Source organism: Grampus griseus (assembly GCF_964374135.1).
Source record: "Grampus griseus genome assembly, chromosome: 2".
NCBI lineage: Eukaryota > Metazoa > Chordata > Mammalia > Artiodactyla > Delphinidae > Grampus > Grampus griseus.
Window position 1 is genome coordinate 92725229 of NC_139018.1, and position 22895 is coordinate 92748123.

Consider the following 22895-nt stretch of genomic DNA (forward strand, 5'->3'; position numbering starts at 1 on the left):
GAAGGATGACTCTGACGAACAAACCCAGAGTCCAGTTTATGACAAGGTTAGTGCTTCAGGCACTGATATGCCATTTCTGCATTCCAAGGTTAGGCAGAGTATTCTGAGGGTTATAACAGGCAGTTTCCCTTGGCTGATCTGGATGTGGCATGCTATAAACCCACATCTCCCAAGGCTCGTTGAACTCCCAAATGAAATTGGGAGTTCAAACAAAATTGCCAAGTGTGAGTGATTCCCACAGTAGGTCACAAACTATTTAGACATATGGCTGAACCTAACTGCCTTCTCAGTGCAACTGATAGACACTGAAAAGGCCCACAAAAAATGGCAGGCCAGAAGCAAGGGCAAACCTATGAAGTAGACATAATTTTTCTTTAATATATTAAAACTTACCTTTTAGAAACTCTGTCCACCCTCCTCACACCTACTTTCTGGAGCCTCAGTATGTGCATTCTCCCAACTAGATGCCCAGGGTCCCCAAATGTAGCACTTTTTCCTGGCCCTCCCTTTTTGGGTATCACTACCCACCTCACCTTTTATTCACATATTTAAAAAACCTACCCAAATTATGAGCTAAAAAAACTAAAGTGGGAGTGGGGGTGTCCATAGGCTACAGATGTTACACTGCCTAGAAGGGAACCTAATCCATTACATCTGTCTGCAATTAGCTGGACAACACCTTGGGTCCAAAAGGAGAAGATACAATTTAGAGACTTGTCAAAGGACTAGGGATAGGAGAGTGCAGAGATCTAGGTAACAATGTCATGGCTGCCTGGGGTCGGTTCCATGGAGAAAGGCTGCGATAGCTTCCTCAGGAGAAGAAAACCTTGCAAAAGAGAATTGAGAAAGTGTTAGAGCAAATATTGCCCTTTCTACTTAAGAACAGTCCTGATTTTATGGCATCTTTTCCCCAAGAAAATATGCATAGACAAAAATAGTCAACGGCACACACCCAAGAGAATTGAACAGATAATATACTTTGCACAATGCAAGTTGCAAAATGCCAAAGTTCTTCTTGTGCTGTAATATTCAGCATCAATAGTTAAGAATGCTCTGGGTAAGTTATTTGCCTGACTGAAGAAACAGTGTCCTGTTTTCTTGTAAATATTTTGAGAGGGTGGAAATAATGGTTCTTGTAATTTTGTCTTATTTTTTATAGGATACTTGATTCTGTTTGAGGCTAGCTTATGAATTTGGGCTTGTTCTGATTTATAAGTGACCTTTGGATGAGTCTGCAATTGTTCCTGGAATTTATACCACAGGGATTCCCTTTCTGTCCTCCTTAGTTAATTACTCAACATATCACACATAAATGCGATGGAAAGGCAAACAAACACTTAAATTACTTTCCAAAGGAAGCTTATGTTGGAAAATATTTGAACTACATCCATCTTGTGGGTTTCTTTTGTCTAATTCAAGCATTTTTTCATAATTTAGCCTTCCTGATAAATTCTTACTCAAAAGCATTTAAGCTTATTGTTCCTTTTTCAGAGTACTGGTGGCAACCCAATACCCATTCAGATGTTGCCTCTGACTTTAAGGTTCAGTAACCCCACCACACTATTTAACTAAATGCTTCATGTGAAAGGTCACCCCTAAGACCCCTGGTCCTAAGAGGGGAAAAGTCCCTGCTCTGCTAACATGTTGGTTTCTAAGATCCAATATGGCAATTCTGCATCCTTTCTTTTCATGGAATATTTCAGAGGTAAGAAATGAGGAGAAGCTGCTTCCTGAAGCTATGGAGGATTGTCCTCTTGGTGACCTGAATGACAAATGTGGGTAACACAGGCAATGGGAAAGTGATCTGCCCTCCAGGATGTCAGCAGATGTCCTCCTGGATACGTCATCTGTATTGCATTAACAGCACATGGAAGTTGTTTTCCACAGCTCAGAGCTTTGCCCCAAACTTGGCACCAGGTCAGTTCCATACTGGATAATTATTGGGGAACTTTTTGCCTTCAATACCACTGTCATTATGCCACTTCCTTGCTCAAAAATATCCCATGGTTTGGTAGTGCTATTGTCTGAATATTGTGCTTCCCCCCACAACCCTGCCATTCATATGTTGACTCCTAATCCCCAAGGTGATGGTATTAGGAGATGGGGCCTTTAAGAGGTGATTAGATCTTGAAGGACGAGCCCTCATGGGTGGGGTTAGTACCCTTATAAAAGAGGCCTGAGAAAGCTCCCTTCCCCCTTTACACCGCGTAAGAGCACAGCGAGAAGGTACTGGCTCTGAACCAGAAAGTGGGCCCTTACCAAAACTGAGCCATGCTGGACCCTCATCTTGGACTTCCCAGCCTTCAGAACTGTAAGAAATGAATTTCTGTTGTTTATAATTCACCCAATCTATGGTATTTTGTTATAGCCTCTTGAACTGAGTAAGACTGGTGGGCAGAGTAATGGTCCCTAAAAGACGTCCGTGTTCTAATCCCCAGAACCTGTAAATGTTACTGTACATGGCAAAAGGGCCTTTGTACTTTTACTTTTGTGATAAAAGTAAAATACCTTGAGGTGGGGAGATTAATGTGAATTTTCCAGGTGGACCCAATATAATCATGAGTCCTTAAAAGCAGAGAATCTTTTCCAGCTGTGATGAGAGAGCAAGAGCGAGAGCAAAAGCAAATGAAAGAGGAGGGGGAATGTGCTGACAAAAAAAGGGTCAGAGAGATGAGGCGGAAGAAGGAGAGATTTGAAGCATGAGAGGGACTCTCAACGGCCTGCAAAGCCACCCTCACTGTTATCACCACACCTTTTCTCACACTGTTTCTTCTCTGCTTCTCACATCTGAATCTTCGCAATCTATGGTCTGCGTCCCAATCTGGAACAAAGCCAATTCCAACCCATAGTGTTTCTTCTGCTTCTGCACTCCTGCACCACTTACTGCTATACTACATTGCACACCTAGCACAGAGATTCTCAAACTTACTGGTCTAAGGATGTCTTTACATTCTTAAGAATTATTAAGGGTTCCAAAAATCTTCTGTTTATATGAATTATACCTATATTTACTGTATTAGGAATTGAAAGAAATTTCTCAAGCAATTATTACTTTATTTTTAAATAACAATAACAAGCTCACTTCATGCTAACATAAATAACATATTTTAGTAAAGATAGCTGTATTTTCCAAAACAAGAAAATTTAATAAGTGTGGCACTGTCTCCCAGTTTTGCAAATCTCTTTGATGTCTGGCTTAATAGAAGACAGCTGTATTCTCAGTCTGTGTTCCATCTATTGCTATATATTGTTTTGGTTAAAGTATTTGAAGACAAATTCTGGCCTCAAACAGACTGCAGTCGTAAAAGGGAAATTATTTTAAAAGCGTTTCCAGATAATTCTAGATATTCTTCTTTGATATTACACCAAAACTCGATAAGTGGTAGTTTCTTAAAGGTTAACTGCAATGTAGAATCTGAAACTATATCAATGAGTCATTTACTACTCTGTTACGTTAAAATCCATTGATTTCCCTTGCACTTTGAATGGAATTTTTTGTAGCATACATGATTGGCCATTTGGAAAATACTGGTTTATGGAGTTAGGCAAATCTTACAAGTGTTGAAACAATTTCATTATGCAGTATGAAAAAATCACATTTGTTAAAATCACCACCAATATCATCCAAAAAGTATTTATGTATTGAGAAGCTATCAAGTTTGTAGTGGTGAATAGAAGATTTTAGAACTTCTAATTTTGAGAGCTTGAATTTTATTGTCAGCAAATACTGTCAGTTGTTTTCCTTGATGTGACATGCTTAGTTCATTCATTTTTAAAAACTGCTGCCGAATATGCAAGTCTGAAAACCCAAACTGACCCAGTTTCTCAGTCTTTGTTTCATGAAAAAAAGTAGCAATTCCCACTTACAACTGAAACTTCACTGAGGGAAGGCATTGACATCCAATATCTTTGCCCTCGGACTTCCAGTAGGACACAGATTTTTCTACAAGTGAGCATTAAAGGTTCAAAGTATCTGTCCAATATTCCTTCAGTTAGAGCAATCAAATCCACAGGCATGTGCCAACTCTAAGAGAAGGGAATGATCTTCCCAGAGAGACCTTACTTGGTACAACAAGATAGCTGAAGGCAAAATCACGCTGACCTTCTAGTTTTTTCCTGTAGTCTCTCCTCCTAAGTGATACAGATTAATTACAGGAGAGCATAGGAAGAAGGGGAAGCTTTCCCATGGGCCAGGTGGCTAAGGCTGAGGTGAGATAGGCCTTAAGAGCAAAAGGAAGATGAGCTCTGGAGGTGAGTTCCAGTAGGACAAACTGAACTGAAGCTATGGGCTTCCTAACTTCATTTCCCATCTCTTCCCATTATGTTCTTTAAGAACACCTGACCCCAATCAGAGATATGTAATCACCGGAAAGGAATCAACATAAAACACAGATTAGGATGGGGAGGTGGGGAAAGGTAGGGGAGACAAATACAAGGAAGATAAAGAGAGAATTAATTAAAGAAAAAGATACATAGTTCAAATCATTATAATTTCAAAGAAATTTGAAACTTAAAAAGGCTCAATTAGAAATAACAAGAAGGTGTAAAACAATGAAGGATAATAAGGAAATTAATAGAGCAAGTTGGAAGAGCGAAGAAAAATAAGACATTAGAGGAAAATCATAATGAAATAATAAAAACATTGAATAGAGTGAGTACAATTTTAAATGACGCATAGAATATAAAACAGCCTGTGGAAGAGTATACAGAGAAAATGAAAAAAAAGATATCTGTAACTTACAGAGGAGACAATAGACAGGTAAAATATACAAAATACCCCATATTCCTAAAGAACACACACACACACAATCAACAAAGATTCAGAAAGCTACGAGAAAGAACCCTCCTGAAATAAAGATGTGAATCTGTAGGTAGGAAAAAACTCATGCCCAGTGCCAAGAAAAATTAATACAAAAGATTGCTGTGACACATTCTGATGAAGTTACTGAACTTTAAGGGTAAAGAAATAATATAGGCATCCAAGCAGAAGAAGTTTAACATTAAAGTGGGAAATTGAGTTTTCCTCAAACTTGTCCACAGCAACTGTTGATACCAGAAAATAATGGAACAGTCTCGAAAACAATCTCAGGGAAGTATGAATTTTATGCCCAAATAAGTTGCTTTTCAAATATAAAGGGAAGAGGCATTCTCAAGCATGCAAAAACCTACAGACTACAGCACCCATAATTTGTTCATCAAAAAAAGAAAAAACTTCATGAAAATGAAACCAGGCCAATAAGATATTAATTAAAATTTAAAACTTGGGAATAAAGAAACTGTGGTTTAAAAGCCAACTGTGGTACATAGTAAATAGATTTAAATTTAGAATTAAGACTAAACAATTATGAAAATATGATTACAGAAAAAATATAACTTACAGATCTTTGAATTGTAAAACTAATATAACTGACAAAAATCAGAAATTAGAGAAAAGGCATGTTGGGATAAACTGAAGTGTGCTTATTTTCTCATCTCTCAGGACAAGGACTTAATAGATGAAGTTTGGTATACTTCCTTCACAGAAGGACAGTGCATCTGATTGCTTTCCGTGGACACCATCAACAAATTTATTGCTCAGTAATGTCTTTGGAGGCAGTAGAACAACCAGTCACCACATCTCCAAAGTTAAGAACAAAAAAGAAATCTTGAAAAATAGAGACATAATTGGGCTTCATCACAGGAGAAGGACCTTTTTGGAGGCAAGTCTATGGGTAATAGGATTTTTTTTTTTTTTTCTTCTGTGGTACGCGGGCCTCTCACTGTTGTGGCCTCTCCGTTTGCGGAGCACAGGCTCTGGACGCGCAGGCTCAGCGGCCATGGCTCACGGGCCCAGCCGCTCCGCGGCATGTGGGATCTTCCCGGACCGGAGCATGAACCCGTGACCCCTGCATCAGCAGGCGGATTCTCAACTGCTGCGCCACCAGGGAAGCCTGCTAATAGGATTTTAATTTTTTTTTCCATCTAAGGAAGGATAGATGTAGGTTAAGGAAATGTCCGTATTCTCCTTGTGGTTACTGGCTTATGCAAAAGCTGTCAGCAAAATGCTCAAAAAATTTTTCTTCCTGATTTTGTTTATGGTTTTACAGAAGCTAACCATATTGACTAGGCTAGCTTTACCATTGGTGGTCATTTTTTCCTATTTAGCAGTGTTATAATTATATACATGAGAATGATTCATATGACCACACTTATATGACAGCAAAAGCTGAAAAATAGTTCATGAGTACATGTGGTATAACTTAGCTAGAGAAATGTATAAATATAAAATTACAGTGGAAGATGAAATTTCTGTGAGTAAACAATTCTGCATTACAGGTACAGGGCCAAGAATGCCATACCCTGCCATATAGATAACTGAGAGGAAGCACAGATAGAAGATGGACTTGTGCATTTGGTTAGATTTCATTTCAGAAATGTAACAGAGCTGGAAGAACATGGCACTGGTGTCAAACCAGATTCTAAAACCTGGTGCGGCCTCTTTTTTATTGAGTATCTTTGGACAAATTAAGAACTTTAAATCTACTAAAGCAATGGTTTCCTTATTTTATAAAGTAACTATAACAACATCACCTACCACAGGGTCATTGTGAAAAGTAGTGAAATGATATATGTGGTGAATTCAGTACAGTGTGTAGTAGGATAGGTTCTCAGTAAATGGCAGCTGGATGTGGCCAACTTGAAAAAATTTTTTAAAAAGGCAACATGAAATGCTTACGTCTAGAAAGCTGCTCTAGAAATGTTTTCAACCAGTTGGAGAAGAGAATCTTTTGCCTTTCACTTCATATTGCTAGAAATTGTCAGCCAGACAGGAGTCTTGAATTCTAGCCCTAGATCCTCCATTAGTGTTCTGTGTGGCCCTGGAGCCTTATTTTCTCTGGCTGTGTAATAAGTAGATCACTACCTGCCAATATATTGTTAAGCCAAAAGAAATAGAGAAAGTGTAAGAACGCTGAAAAATAGGATGTTCTATACCAAGGTGAGGAGACAGCTGGTGATGGCAACAATTAGGCTTTAATAGGTACACTTTCGCTTCATTTCACTTTGCTATTCTTTCTCTTAAACTAAGGAGCTAAGAAACTGTGTTCTCTTTGAGGGGGTTATTTTTGTGTCTCTATGCGCCCCCCCAGGGATTCCTCTGAATGGAATATCCTTCCCCCTTATTGCACAAAATCCCTGTTTATCCTTGAAGGCTCAGCTTAAATGTCGCTGCTCTTTGGAGCCTTCCCTAACTGTACCCCTTATCTGTGTTCTCACAGTATACTGTCTCTTTTGCTGTGCTTATTACGTTGTCTTGTGGTTATTTCTTTATAGCTCTGTCTCTCCCACCAATATGTAGCAACTACGACATGAGTCTCTTATAGTGGAGACATTTTCTATCACCATCACCTAATAGGGTGAGTGGGTTAGAGGAGGAGCTCAATAAATATTTCAAGGGGAGAGACAAAAGCTGGAAGTGGAGAGGAAATGACTAGTTACTGGGTATCTAATAAGTATCAGGCATGTACCAAACCCTTCATATACATTATCTCATTTAATTATTATATCACTAACATCTTTTCATGTATTTATTCATTTTACAAATATTTATTGAGCTCTATACTATGTGCCAGGCACTGTTCTAGATGCTGGGAATACAGCTACACTTACATGCTTAATTCCAAGGGAGGAGAGACAGACACCAAACAAATTAGCAAAAAATATATATAAATATGTCAAGTAGTGATACATTCTATGAGGAAAAATAAAACTGGATAAGAAAATAAAGGATATGGGAGTTGGGATATGGGAGTTTTAGATTAAGGACCAAGGAAGCACTTTGTGATAAGATGACTTTTGAGCAAAGACCTGAATGAAATAAGCTGATAGGCTATAGATATCTCAAAAGAGAATGTTCCACAAAGAGGGCTAGGAGTGCAAAGACTCTGGGCGGGAACACATGTCACGTGTTTGAAGGCCAGCATGGAGGCCAGTATGTCAAGAGGAGTGATCAAGAAGCTGAATGATATAAGAGGTCAGAAAGATAATAGAAGAATGTCATCTAAACCCTCATGGGAAGGCCATGGGAAAACTTTGTGATTTTATTCTCAGTGAGAGGAGAAGGGATGGGAGGATTTTGACTAGAGAAGTGATTTATTTAGATGCTGTGGGGAATATAGACTTTGATGAAGTAATGTGGATGGATGAACCACTTCTTTATTGCAATAGCCGAGGATAGAGGAGAGAGATGATGGAAGATGAGACTAGAATGACAGCAGTGGGGACCAGGTACTGAATGTAGTTTAAGGTAGAGCCAATAGATTTGCTGATGGATTGGAAGTGTGGCATGACATAAAGAGGCCTTAGGCCTGAGAAATTGGACAAATGAAAAGGCTACATACTGAGGTTGGGAAGGTTGTAGGAAGAATAAGTTTGGGGAAGAAAATGAATTTGTTTGTACATATTAAATTTGGGATACCTATTATATATTCAAATGGACTTGTTGAGTAGGCAATTTGATTTAAGAGTTTAGAATTAATGGGACAAGTTGTGTCTGGAGATACAGCCTTTTGAAGGTCATCAGCATAAAAATGATGTTTAAAGTCAAAGGAGTGGATGAGATTACCTAGGAAATCAGCGTAAACAGTTGAGGAAAGAGGTCTGAGGACCAAGTCCTACGTACTCCAATGATTATAAGCTGGGAAGGTAAAAAGAATTCAGCAAAAGAGGCTGGGAAAGAATGGTCACGGGGGCAAGAAAGGAACGAAGAGGGAGTGGTAGCCCAGAAGCTAAGCAGAGGAAGTGATTCAAGAAGACAGAAATGATCAAAAGGGTCAAATGCTGCTAATAGGTTCAATTCTGAGGCCTCAGAATTGATTTGGTAGATTTATTATTGCCATTGGTTCCGGTCATTTTAGTAGGTGTCTTTATCCCTCTTTGACATATAATCAAACTGAAGTTCAAAGAGATTAAGCAACTTGCCCAGGTTCAGACAGCTAGAAAGCGGGAGCTGTGACTGAAACACAAATCTGCCACCTCTAAAGCCAACACTCTTTTACCTCCTTTGGTCACAGTTATGCAAGTTGTGCTCTACACAGGCACCTAGTCAAAGGGGAAGTTAGCTTGTGCTCTGCCTGCCAAACCTGATCTGGAGCATGGAGGGGTCTGACTTGGGGAGGGGGTATCTCTTCTCACAAAGACAGGACAGACTTGGGGCAGTAGGAGGGAGAGTGATAAGAAATTGGACAAATCAAAAGATAAAAATTTTAAAGTAAATCTCAGCATTTAAGTACATTATTTAAAAATGCACTGGATGGCTATGCGCCACTCCAGACCTATTATATCGGAATCTCCAAGAATGATCACCTATGTACTCTAGCACTTATGGGTAGATTGTACATTCCAACATCGCAAGACCTTAAGATCTCAGATCTTACCACACCTACATAGTATCCAGAAGACTGTGGCTCTTTGAATTTGAGCGGTATACACATGCAGTATATACAAGCGGTATATGAGCGGTATACACATGCAATAGCACAGAGCAGCGAAGAGTCTCAAATGGATTTTCTCACCCTATTCTGAATATCCCTATTCCTGTCCCCTCCAACATATTTGAGGTCTTAACACTGGTGGCCCCCATATGTCACCCATTCTGTGATCAGCAAAGAAGCCCCTTTCCTTTGGGCCTTCTTTTTCCTTTTTCCTCTCTCCCAAGGCCCTTCAGGTTATGTATTTTGCTAACCCTCCCTTGACAAGATTAATGTCCTACAAGAGTGGCTCCCATGTATTATGCTAAAAGAGTGCATCCTAGTTTCAGAATGTGCCAAGCCTCAGAATGGTTGTGTGATGGTGGGGGCTGGAGGAGGATACAAAGAGAAACAAACCTGAACCATCATATCCAAAATTTTCAAAAGCTCCAGAAGTGAACATGTTGATAATCTCTGCTAAGACCTAGCTCCCCAAGCCACCCTCACCTCTCTTAGATAAGGAACTTGAAGCCCATGAGGATTAAATGACTTAGGCAAGGTTATGTAGCAAGTATAGTGGCAAATCAAGGGTTAGAAGTTAGGAGACCCAATCTCAGTCTGAAACAGGAGAGAGGTGAATAGTCTAGTGGGAATGTAGTACCACGTTACCATGTAATTACCTAGGACACTGAAAATGACCCTGATACCTGACCCCACCACAGAGATTTTGATATAGTAGCATTGGGATTGGGCCTAAGAAGCACAAAACATTTCTGACGCTCAGCAAGGTTCGGGGAACTAAGACATAAAGACATCAGCTGTAGTCAATCTCAGGAGCTTAGAAGCCTCCAGTTGGCTCTTTCTAGAAAAAACTCACCGTAAGCTGAAAGTAAAATAAATGCAAAGACAGATTGATAGGTATGAGCAGAGTATAGGTGAGGGAAGAGAATATCAGATTTGACCTAGCCTTTTCCAGCTCAGTCTTATCTTGAAATTTGGCTGAAGACTTTTTGGAGTCTATTGTATATCACTATTTGGGAAACATCAAGTGAAACTGCAAGGCAGAGGATAGTGGAAGGACATGGAACCTTTGGCTTCTTGAGTCTGTCTAGTTCAGGTCGTTAGCATGAGTTAAATTTCCTGTGTTTATGGTGAGCTGAGCCCTGGACTCTCTCTAGTTCTTGGGAGACCAGCATCTCAACGAACAGTAAGGGCCTTGGAAGCCTTACGTGAGAAGGGCAAATCAAAAGGCAACGGTACTGGACTCCCTGCTCCTGATATGGAAGCAATGGAGACTGAAAACCCCTCAACAAGGGTCTCTGCTTTGCCTATCACTTTCTATAGATTATGCAGCTGCTTTTTCAGTTATGTTCCAGAAGGCAAGAGGGGATTTAACATGGCCAGTAATATGAATACCCCTTGTTCTCCAGATCCCAAGGAACACTCCATTTTCTTTTCATTTAAATAAATTACTAGGTCTCTCAGCTTTTTACATAGTAGCCAACTAAAGGTTATTTGCATAACCTTTTCTGTGGGGGTAACTGAGGCTTGAGATGCACAAACCAGTGGGGCACTGAGCTTGGCTTTTGAGTGCAGTCAGGGGCAGCTAGCAAGCAAAGCAAGAAGGAGAAGCCTGTGCTTTAGGATGCCACCCCTGCAATGGCATCATCCCAGCTGAATATGCCACAGCCACTGGCCAAAGCAACATTAGGCAACCTTAGCAGGTGGCATTCTTTCCCAGTGCTGTCTGGAGCTAATTAAGAGCAATAGCACAGCTGTCTCTATTTTCCATGTTACTATAGTGAGCCGGTTTTGACTTTCCCGAATATGATTGATTGGGGCCCACCTTGTCCATTTGGAAGGTGAGAGTCATTCCTGCAGAAAGGAGAATATTTCACGTGCACTGAAAAGAATGTGTATTCTGCAGCTTTTGAATGAAATATTTTATATATATCAATTAAGTCAATTTGACTTAATGTGTCATTTAAGGCCAGTGTTTTCTTATTACTTTTCTGTCTCGATGATCTATTCACTGATGTAAGTGGGTTATTAAAGTCCTCTAATATTGTATTACTGTTCATTTCTCTCTCTGTTAATATTTGCTTTATATGTTTAGGTGCGTCTGTGTTGGGTGCATAAATATATCCTCCTCTTGGATTGACCCATTAATCATTATGTAATGTCATTCTTTGCCTTTTTTTTTAGTTTTCATTTAAAGTCTATTTTGTGTGTAATATGAGTATTGCTATCACAGCTTTCTTTTTGTTTCCATTTGCTTGGAATACCTTTTTCCATCCTTTCACTTTCAGTCTGTGTGTGTATTTAGATCTGAAGTGAGTCTCTGGTAGGCAGCATATAAATGGGTATTGTTTTTGATCTATTCAGGCACCCCATGTCTTTTGATTGGAGCATGTAGTCCATTTACATTTAGAGTGACTATTAATAGGTATGTACTTATTGCCATTTTGTTAACTATTTTCTCATTATTTTTGTAGTTCTTCTCTGTTCCATTCTTTTCTCTTGATCTCTTCCCTATGGTATGAGGATTTTCTTTAGTGTTATGTTTGGGTTCCTTTTTTAAAATTTTTTCCCGTATCTGTTGTAGGGTTTTGGGTTGTGGTTACCATGAATTTCATATGTATCAGTGTATTTTAAGCTGACAGTCACTTAAGTTTGATTGCATTCTGAAAGTTCTACATTTTACTCTCTGCCACATTTGTTTTTGATGTTCAATTTGATGTGTTTCTATTTTGTGTATCCCTTAACTACTTATGGTAGTTATAGTTGATTTTACTACTTTTGTCTTCTAATCCTCATACTGACTTTTTAAGTGACTGATTCACTGTCTTTACTTAATATTTGGTTTTATCAGTGAGATTTTTTTCTTTCATATATTTCCCTATTTTTAATTATGACCTTTTCCTTTCCACTTAAAGAAGACCCTTTAACACTTCTTGTAAGGCTAGTTTAGTGGTGATGAACTCTTTGTTTTTCATTGTCTGGGATACTCTCTCTCCTTCAATTCTGAATGATAACCTGGCTGGGTAGAATATCCTAGGTTGTAGGTTTTTTCCTTTCATCACTTTAAATATATCCTGCCACTCCCTTCTGGTCTGCAAAGTTTCTGGTGAAAAAATCAGCTGATAGTCTAATGGAGATTTTCTTTTATGCAACTAGCTGCTTTTCTCCTCACATCTTTAAAATTCTCTGTCTTTAACTTTTTCCATTTTAATTATGATATGTCTTGGTGTGGATCTCTTTGGGTTCATCTTGTTTTGGACTTTTTGTGCTTCTTGGACCTGGATATCTGTTTCCTTCCTCGGGTTAAAGAAGTTTTCAGTCACAGTTCTTCACATAAGTTTTCTGCCCCTTTATGTCTCTCTTCTCCTCTGGGACCCCTTTAATGTGCATGTTAGTATGCTTGGTGGTGTCCCAGAGGTTGTTTGAATGATCCTCTTTTTTTTTTAAATTCTTTTTTGTTTTTGCTGTTCTGGTTGGGTCATTTCCACTATTCTGTCTTCCAGATTCCTGACTCATTTTTCTGTGTCATCTAATCTGCTGTTGATTCCCTCTAGAGTATTTTTCATTTCGGTTACTGTATTCTTCAGCTGTGATTTGTTCTTTCTTATATTTTCTAATTCTTTATTGACATTCTCACTGTGTTCCTCCATTCTTCTCCTGAGTTCAGTGAGCATTTTTATGACTATTACTTCAAACTTTTCGTCAGTTAAAGTATTTATCTCTGTTTCATTAGGGGTTTTCTTTTCCTGGGATTTTATCTTTTTCTTTCATTTGTCTCCTCTGTCTCCTCAGTTTGTTTGACTTTGTTTCTATGAATTAGGTAAAACAGCTACCTCTCCCATTCTTGAAGGTGTGGCCTTGTGTGGAAGCATCCTCTGTGTAGACTGTGTGTTGAGCAGCTTTGGAAGACTGGGTAGAGCTGCAATGGGCACAGGCCAGGGGGCCGTGGGGTACCCTGCACTGGGGCTACCTTGGGCAGAAAGCTGGACGTTTTGTGGCCCAGAGGCCTGAAGCACATTGGGGTGGCTTTGGCAGGGCTACAGTGCCTGGAATGTGTTTCGCTTGTGCTTTCAAGAGGGAGAGGGAATGCAAAATATGGTGCTCTCTAGTTCCTCTGACCCTTGAAGAGAGTTCCAACCCTTCCCCACCCATTTGTCAAATGCTTTAGGGTTAGTAAGTGGATTTCCTTCATGTATAATCTAGGTGTCCTTTAACTGCTGTTTTTCCTCTGTGCCTCAGAGCAGGTGAGTATGGCATGGGCCCCCTCAGTGAGGTCCTGCCCTACTGCATGTTGTTGCATCAGGGGTGGGGGTCCCTTCAGTACTGTGTCTCCATCTTTACTACCTATCTCTGTGTGGTCCCTCTTTGATTTGTTGTGCAAATGATTTTCAGTCAGCCCTCAGTTCTTCTTCAGGGGGAATTGCTCTGTATGTAGAGGTAGATTCCATGTGTCCATAGAAGGAGATGAGTTCAGGGTCTTCCTTTGCTGTCATTTTTGCACTGGAATTCTGAATAGGTCTTAAAGAAGGCTGTCCTTGCTGATAGTATCCGCAATCCCCCAATTCTTCTCCCTAAACTTTCTATCCTCTTTCAAAATACAACTACCCCTGGAAGATTTAGCCCATTAAGCTTGTTTGGGATTCAGTTGCAATTTAGTATAATTTCATTGGTTTATACTCACCCTATTAGGGCTGAGAATATTGGGTGAGTATATGTGTATGGGGTGCTGGGGAAGGCAATAAGGAGGTCTTTCATGGTTATGATGACAGTCTGGGTAGTCTGGAAAACCAGAGACAGCATTAAAGACCTGGTATTGTGTGGTGAGAAGGTATTAGGAGAGAAAGCTAAGGAAAGGAGAGAGTGTGTGCCTTATATCAGCATTTCCCAAATGTTCATACAACTACCTTAGAATCACTTAGGGGAACCTTTAAAAAAAAATACAAATGCTAGGACTCCATCCAAAGGTACTGTGGCTTAGTGAGCCTGAGATGGAGCCAACCAAGTTTAAGAACTACCACCCTTATGCACCCTTTATCTACCTCATGATTTTTCACAAGATCAGCCATCTGACTGGCTTTTCTTTACAGACACTTTTCACTTGGAAGGATAGCCTGGTCTGCCTCATTAGTCTCCTAAGTTGAGAACAGAATAGAGCAAGAAGAGTAGATTCAAATGAGAAAGACCTTCCAAATGTGAGGTAAATGAGACAAGCCCTCTCGCAGGCCTGAACCTCAAAGGAGAACAGGGTTTCTTGAACTGGCTCAGTTTCCAGTGGCTAACACCCTGTCTTTTCTTGACCCCTGTAGTCCTTTAAGCCTTGCAATTCTGTCAACCTCTGAAAATACACAAACAAGTACCCAAGGAAAGACAAATTTTAATTTGATGCCTTCCAGTAAGAGATGCTTGTGAAAACCAATGAATGATGGGCGTTCCTTGTGCCTTGTTAGTTGCAGGGTGTGGCTGATATCCTGGAGAGTGGGTCAGATCAGCCAAGAAACCCAGCTTGGGTATGATCCTTGATCCTCAATCATGTTGAATGCTTATAAGAGATAGGAATGTGAGATAGAGCAATGGGGAAGATCGGTAAGAGGTGGCTCTTGTTTTTCCCCAGATACTTTGATAATACTTAATATTCTTACTGGGTTGAATCTGCTCAGTGTCTGAAGGGATTCAAATCTGAAACCATTTCCGCATGTAGTTTGTATCAGACTATAATTGGTCCAATATTTGAACCAGTTTGGATTTTCATTTAATGAGATCCTTATTCCAGATCCAAATGTCTCTGGAATCATTTCCAAGCTTGAATTGATTCAAACTATGACTACTTCTGAATGATGACAGGTTGGGTGGTTGTTTCACGGAGACCTGTGAAGCTATGTGGGAGGGCTGGGACAGGAGCAGCAGTGGGAACTTTATATATCCATTACTTGGTGGCTGATGGGTTCTGTAGCCAGACAATCCAGTGTTTCCAAGCCAGAGAACACAGCTATCACTGGTCCACTGAGTGCAGCCTGCCCCTGCTTGTGACTCACAGTAAAATATTCTAACTTAGGCTGGTTTGTTTCCAAAGTTTCCCTTACTTTTTTCATATGTAGGGGGAAAGCAAGTCCAGGTCTGGGGTTGTGTCTGTATGAAAGAGAATCATGAAAAAGCTGGAATCTATATTCAGAAGGACTCAGTACAAATAGGGGAGTACAGGCTGGTGATAGTGAGTGCTACTCAAAGAACTCAACCAATGACTTTGACTGTATGTAAAATAGGCTGTTTTCTGTAGAAGTAATCAATTCTCAGTGACATTAGGAAAAACTTTAAGAGAGATATGGGATTATTTGGAATCCTGAGACTATGGGAAACTTGGATGTACACCAGATATTTAGATATAACTTTTGTCTAAAGATTATTTCCATATCAGAAGATGAAGCCCACATTCTCATGACTAGAATGTGAGAGATTTAATGGCTCAATAGAACATTAAAAATGTAGGAAGATTAGTTGCCATCTTTAGTTTCTATAGGCAATATCAAAGTGAGTTGTGTGAATTCCTTAAGCCAAAAGAACCAAATGGATATCATTTATTGCTTCATACTTCTATGCCCTTGCCAGGATAGCTGACAAAATGGTTATGGTGCATATTTGGTAGGATTCTACATAAAACTGTAGGATCATGATCAAATAATCTTGTTTCTCATCAAAACCGTGGCCCTAGGGGAAGGTCAAAAGTGAACCAAAAATGCTGTCTCAAAGTACTTAGCTAACACATTTAACTCTCCTTGTTCAACTCATTTCCAACTTAAAAAGAAGTGTACAGATTTAATGATCTGTGTAGCAAAAGCTTCCCCTGGTGAGTCTCATATTTTGTTTAAACTTATATAGACTCTTCTTGGCACTTGGTACTATTTGAAAATTCTTGGAGTACTCATCAAATTAAATTACAAACTCATAATATTTTCTTTTAGTTAATAAACTATCTGAGCCAAGGAAGAAGCTATCATGATTTGTTTATGTTCTTTAGATGATAGGCCTCAAATCTGGTAGATTTTATTGCTGGTCTCTAAATATGTTGTAGACATCTGCACAAATATTGAAGGCCAATTACTGGCATCTATTCTTCATTCCCTTGAAAAATACTAGTTCAAATCTCAGATCTCAGGGAGGTCCTTTCCAAAATTTATGTCTGACTTTGTAAGGCATAAAGTCGAAAGACAAGAGACACTAATTCTGAAATCTCTTCATCATGTTCTAATTCATTCTGAGGATCTTAAAGAAGGACATTGCTGGGAGAGTTTCTACGTTCCATGTTGCAATTGGTAGCATCCAAACTAAACAGGTTTCAATACTTGTGGTAGCACCTGGGGCTTTAAATTCCTCTTTATCACTGGGGTCCTGAGAGAGACTTGACATTTACTTAATTTGTCTGGCAATACTTTCAAATAAGTACAGTGGATAAAATGCATTGATTTTTAAGTCACTTTTCTGCCCACTACCCATGGCAAGAAGTTTGTTTATTTGGAAGAAGACTAGAATTTGAATTCCTACAATAGTATGAACTGTAACAAATCTTAAGTTGTACTTGTGTGATAACTCTGGAGAACACAGAGAGGATGCTTGTCTCATCTGTTCCTTTCTATCCTGCTTTTATCTTGTAAAGAATGAGATTGGTCCAAATTCTCCATGCCTCCCCAGTATCAACGTCTGGAAAATATGGCTTATCCTTATCCCCTAAAGTAAGTAACTGGATCTGATTTATATACTGTTTAAAGGAAAAAAGAAAAAAGAAGAAGAAAAAGAGAAGGGAATTGTTCATTTATGAGTAGCATGGGGAATCTTCACTAAAAACCAATCTTGCTTTATACTTCATTTATTTAGCATAGTTTGGACTATATACAAATTTAAGATATGAAGATAGTAATTTGTTCCATAGATTTTTTTTGTCCATGTCTCCTGGTCTAATCTCTTTTCCTGGAATAAAAATAAATCCTTAAGGGAACCAAGCTAGGGTCTCATTTTATTCTCTTAAAGTACTTGCAATGAGTTAGTATCTACAAGTAATTTCCAAAATTATCAAGAATAAACACTTAATTGAAGTGACTGTGGTGATGACTTTTAGAATGAAAGCAAGAATAGTTTCCTCAGCAAGGAGGTAACTGTGTTTTTAAATACTAGACATTCAGTAACAAATGTTTGAGTCAAGTCTAATAAATGCATCTCCATGGAGATATTCATCCTTTCTCCCCAGATCTGGAGTGGAGTTCAGAACTCAAAACAATATTGCTATCTAACTATTTCAATATTAAATCCCATAAAGAATGAATGAAGAGATCTAATTACCTAATAAAAAAATTAGTAGATAATCTATGTGAACTCTTAACGTAAGTATGAAGATTAGATAAGTAATAGTCCATTAGACTCTATTGCATAGGTGAATTAAAGGCAACAGGCTATGTTTAGTTGATGCTTTCATAGCTACTGAAAAGCAAAGTAATTAGGCAATTAAAAGAAAAATTCCAAAGCAATAATTTAATTAGATTGAATACATTTTTTGTTTGGACACAGAAGCTAAGAGAAGCTTAGAGAGGAGAAAGAGAAGAAAAAATATATAATCTTAGTTAACACAATAAAATAACAGAACAAAAAGCATTTTCAAGGACCCCAAAGTAGGGAATTTTAATGATTTTAAATGTACGCAAGTGTTAAAGTAATTAAGCAAAGAGCTTATTAGACCAAGGTGGTTTTAATTCCTTGGCAGCCTAAGTAAGCAAACTGAAACCTAAGCAAGAATCAATTACTGTAAATGCCTCAAGACTAAGAAATTGAAACTTAAGGACAACCAATCACACCTGACTAGACTTTGCCAAATAAGGCAATAGATTAAGCAATAGCCAATCAGATAACTTCCTTGCTTTGCTTCTGTGTCTGCTCTATAAAAGCCTTTATCTTACCTCCTGCCGCTAGAGAATTCCTAATCATTTTCGGTTTGGCATTGGTCAATTCAGATCAATGTTTGCTCAAATAAACTCTTCAAAATTTTAATGTACTTTAGTTTATCTTTTAACACAAGAATTATTTTTCCATCTATGGGAACTGATCTTCAGAATTAGAATATATTTCAATGAGGGAATATTACAATCTGATATACAAATATTTGCTTTAAAAACAATATATTTAAAATGTACTCATTCAGTGTGTTGGATCCTAGTGGCCAGAAGGACTTAGTATATCTCCAAATGGCTAGTCACATAATTTTTCATGTGTTAGGCCAAAGGACTTAAGTACTTAAGAGATTTTACATTTTGCTAAAGGGATGTCATTGCAGGGTGCATCGGTGGCAAAGGATCACTAAGAAGTGGGTACAAGGTTTAGCATCATCTCCAAGGCAAAAATACAAGGTTAGTAGTCAGGCAAGAGACCAGATAAATGTAAAGGCTGATGGCCAAGAAGGATCAGAAAGAGTAAAACAAGATGATGATTCAACCTCAAAATTCATTAAGATATTTGCACTGGAAAAACATAATGAATACAAAAGTTGATTAATAAGGCAATGGTTTCACAGAATCTGAATTCAAGACAAGATAGCTGCTCAAATAAGGCAAAAACAAAAGAACCAAAACTATGTAATACCAAAACAATATCAAAAACCATGGTTGAAAGCCTTAGAAAAGAAACAGGAAGTAATTACACTTCCTGCAGGAAATGCAGCAAGTGGTACCCTCTATACCAGAGCAAAAAATCTGGATAACCAATATGAATCGCCTCAACACAGAACAACTTCTATCCGCTCTCACTTCCTGGTACAGCAATCAGCTCCAGGGCTCAATTAACCCAGAGTCTGCAGGTTGTAGGAGATTAATCAGTTCAAAAAATGAATATCTTGGCTGAATTGGTAAGTATAAGGGCACTTCAGTGGGCATGCATGTAATTAATTCATTTATTCATTCACTTATTCACAAACATGTCCTGAGGATGTCAGTAAAAATGATGGAGGAAGGGCCACCAAAAAACCTTTCTTCCTTGAAAGTGACATAAACATTGCCCCGCCTCCCAAAAAACAATCAGAATCAGTTTTTTTAGAACTCTGGAAATTAATCAAAGGCTTACAGCAACCTGGGGAGTATTTATTCAAGAAAAATGGCCAAATCCTGATAAGAAAAGCAAACTTTACCGTGACTTAATGTGCCCTTGTCTACCCCCACCCCTCACAGCTCCAGCTCTGTGGTAGCATTAAAGCCCTACAGCTGACAATCATGGTAAAAACCAGCATTTTGGCAGTAACTGGAGGAGACAGAATGGGATTGGAACTCCTCCAGAGTTATCTTCCCAGAGAAGTTTTGACCTGTTCAATGGTTCCATGGAAGATACCACTTCAAGGCTGTCTTTATTTAACCTGACACAGAGCTTGCCCAGTGAAAACAGCTTTTTCCAAGGGTATTTGCCAAAAACAATTACAGGTAGCTATGGCTGCCTGAAGCAGTGGGTAACATTTGGAGCAAACAATAGACTATTTACAAATTACACATCTGATAAGGGTCTAGTATCCACAATACATAAAGAACTCTCATAATACTCAACGATAAAAAGACAACCAAATTTTAAAATGGGCAAATGATTTGAATAATAATTTATCCAAAGAAAACATGAATGGCCAATAAGCACATGAAAGGATGCTCAACATTATTATTCATTATGTAAATGCAAATCAAAACCACAATGAGATCCCCTTCATATCCACTAGGATAGCTATAATCAATAAGACAGACAGTAACAAGTGCTGGAGAAGATCTTAAGAAATTGGAATCCACATACACTATAGGTAGGAATGTAGAATGGTATGGCAACTTTGGAAAACAGTTCAGCAGTTTCTCAAAGTTAAACATAGAGTTACCAGAAATTTTACTCCTATACATCCAAGGGAATTGAAAACATATATGCATACAAAAACTTTTACATGAATATTCATAGTGACATTATTCATAATAGCCAAAAAGTGGAAACAATCCTAATGGCTATCAATTGATGCCTGGATAAACACAATATGCTATATCCGTACAAAGGAATATTATTCACACATGAAAGCAATGAAGTACTGATTCATGCTACCATATGGAAGAACCGTGAAAGTTTTATAAGTGAAAGAAGTCAGACACAAAAGCCACACGTTGTATGAATTCATTTATTTGAAATGTCTGGAATAGGTAAACCCATAGAGATAGAAAACAGATTAGTGGTTGCCAGGGACTGGAAGGAGGGTAAAATTGGGAGTGACTGCTATTGGGTTGAGATCTCTTTTGGCAGTGATGAAATCTTACGAGATTATATAGTGGTAATGGTTATACAACTTTGAATAATCTAAAAAACACTGAATTGTGTACTTTTTAAAAGGATGAATTTGACATTGGGTGGATTTATCTTTAAGAAAAAAAATTTTACTGAGGATCTAGCAAGTATCAGTTGCTATTTTGGGCACTGAAGTTAGTGAGAAGAGTAAGGCATCCATGCCCTTGTGAGAGTCTAGTGAAGAAGCAAGACATAAATACAGTTGAGCCTTAAACAACATGGGTTTGAACTGCAAAGGTCCACTTACACATGGAGTTTTTTCAATAGTAAATACTACAGTACTACACAATCCATGGTTGGTTGAATCCGCACACACAGAGGAAGCACGGATATGAGGAACCACATGTAGAGAGCGCCCACTATAGGTTACATGTGGATTTTTGACTGTGCAGATGGTTGGCACCCCTAACCCCCTCATTGTTCAAGGGTCAACTATAATTTACTATAATGAAAACCAGGAAACTGGGAAACCAGAAGAGGAAGCATATAATGTTGCTGAGATATTGGAAAAGCTTCACAAAGGAGGTAACATTTTTGGACACTGAAGCAGCTCACCAGACAGGCAAAAGGGAGAGGGACATTCAAGGCATACGAAAAAATGCTCAAAGATCTAGAAACATGACAGAGCAGGCCCTGACAGACATTCAGTGCATAACACAGTGAGTTCCTGTTTCTAAATTTACTGTAAGAGAGGTACTTTCAAAAATGAGACCAGGCAATGAACAGTCTAGCAATGTCTCACCGGTTATCTCATATCCCCAAATAGAAATTCACATGACAAAAGCTGTTTATACTAGTCAAGATTAGCTAAGTGTATACAATGAGATTTTTGTCAAAAATCACTTCTGGATGACCACCTAAGTGACCAGCAAATAAATGATTCAGAATAAATAAGTGAATTTGTTGGCATAACTTTATATGGACTAAAAATTTGTGAAATTCAGTCCCTCGGATCTCACTAAATATAGAGCCTGGGAGAGTGGCCTCAAGTTATCGAATACTTTAGATGACTTTTTATTAAAACAAGAGGTTGACAATGAAGAATCAAAGAACTATCTCAACTATTTTTCACATAATGAAGTAATTTTATTTATTCATTTATTCTTCCCTTCATCAACATTTATTTTGTGTTTATTTTGTACCAGGTGGGCTAGTTGTTTTCCAGTTATCTAAAGCTAGGTAAAAAAAGAGTAAGGATGACAAGGGTGAAGGTCATACACTTCCTTATATGTAGAAGGAAAGAGGCATAAGCATCTTTAAAGGAACAATAGGATTGTGGTAGAAAGGATTAAGTACATATTTCTCTGATCCATTTAGTACAAAAACCATTCTCAAGCTTCAAAGATGAAAGACTAAAAGAAGAGATCTACTTGTAAGGTTTAGATAAAGAATAATCCTAGGAATCATTTATGTTGCTATTAAGTTAGAGCTCAAACTAGACATCAGGACCATGTTTTTTACAGAAATAATTGGACTTTCTCTCTAAACAAAATACAAAATTTCAAAATCAGTACTTTCAGAGAGTATATGCATTTACATTTCTAACTATGAGAGTAATTGATAACAATTATAAAAGCTGGACAGAATACCATTAGACAATAGATTGTAAAGATAAGAGAGCAACTAAGACAGCTAAAACTTGAGGGGCCAAGATCTCAGAGAGTAGGTGCATGTATTAAGAGAGTCTCTATATTACACTGCTTTTTCCCCCAGGGCATTTCTCAATTCAAATCACAGGGCATGGAAATAAGGAAGTGGTGGCCTAGAGCTGTGATAATCTCACTAAGTCAGAGCTACAAAACATCCGGGACTTGAGGCAAGTTTCTGGAGAAAAGGGAACGGAAGAAAAATGAGTCTGACTTTCTGTATGCAGTTTTTGTTTTGGTGCATTTTTAAGTCTTCTAAGCTGTATGTGTGTAAGTTAAGAGACCAAAACTTCAAAGCAGAAATCTGTTACCAAGAGGCTAAAATGCTAAACAGATTTTAGTAGTTTTTGGTGCTGAGGATATAAAAGCTGGATTTCAGAACGCTTCCAGTAGAAAAGGCCAATGAAATACCCAAATTTTCAACTGAGATTTTTTTCTTTTATCGAGGTAT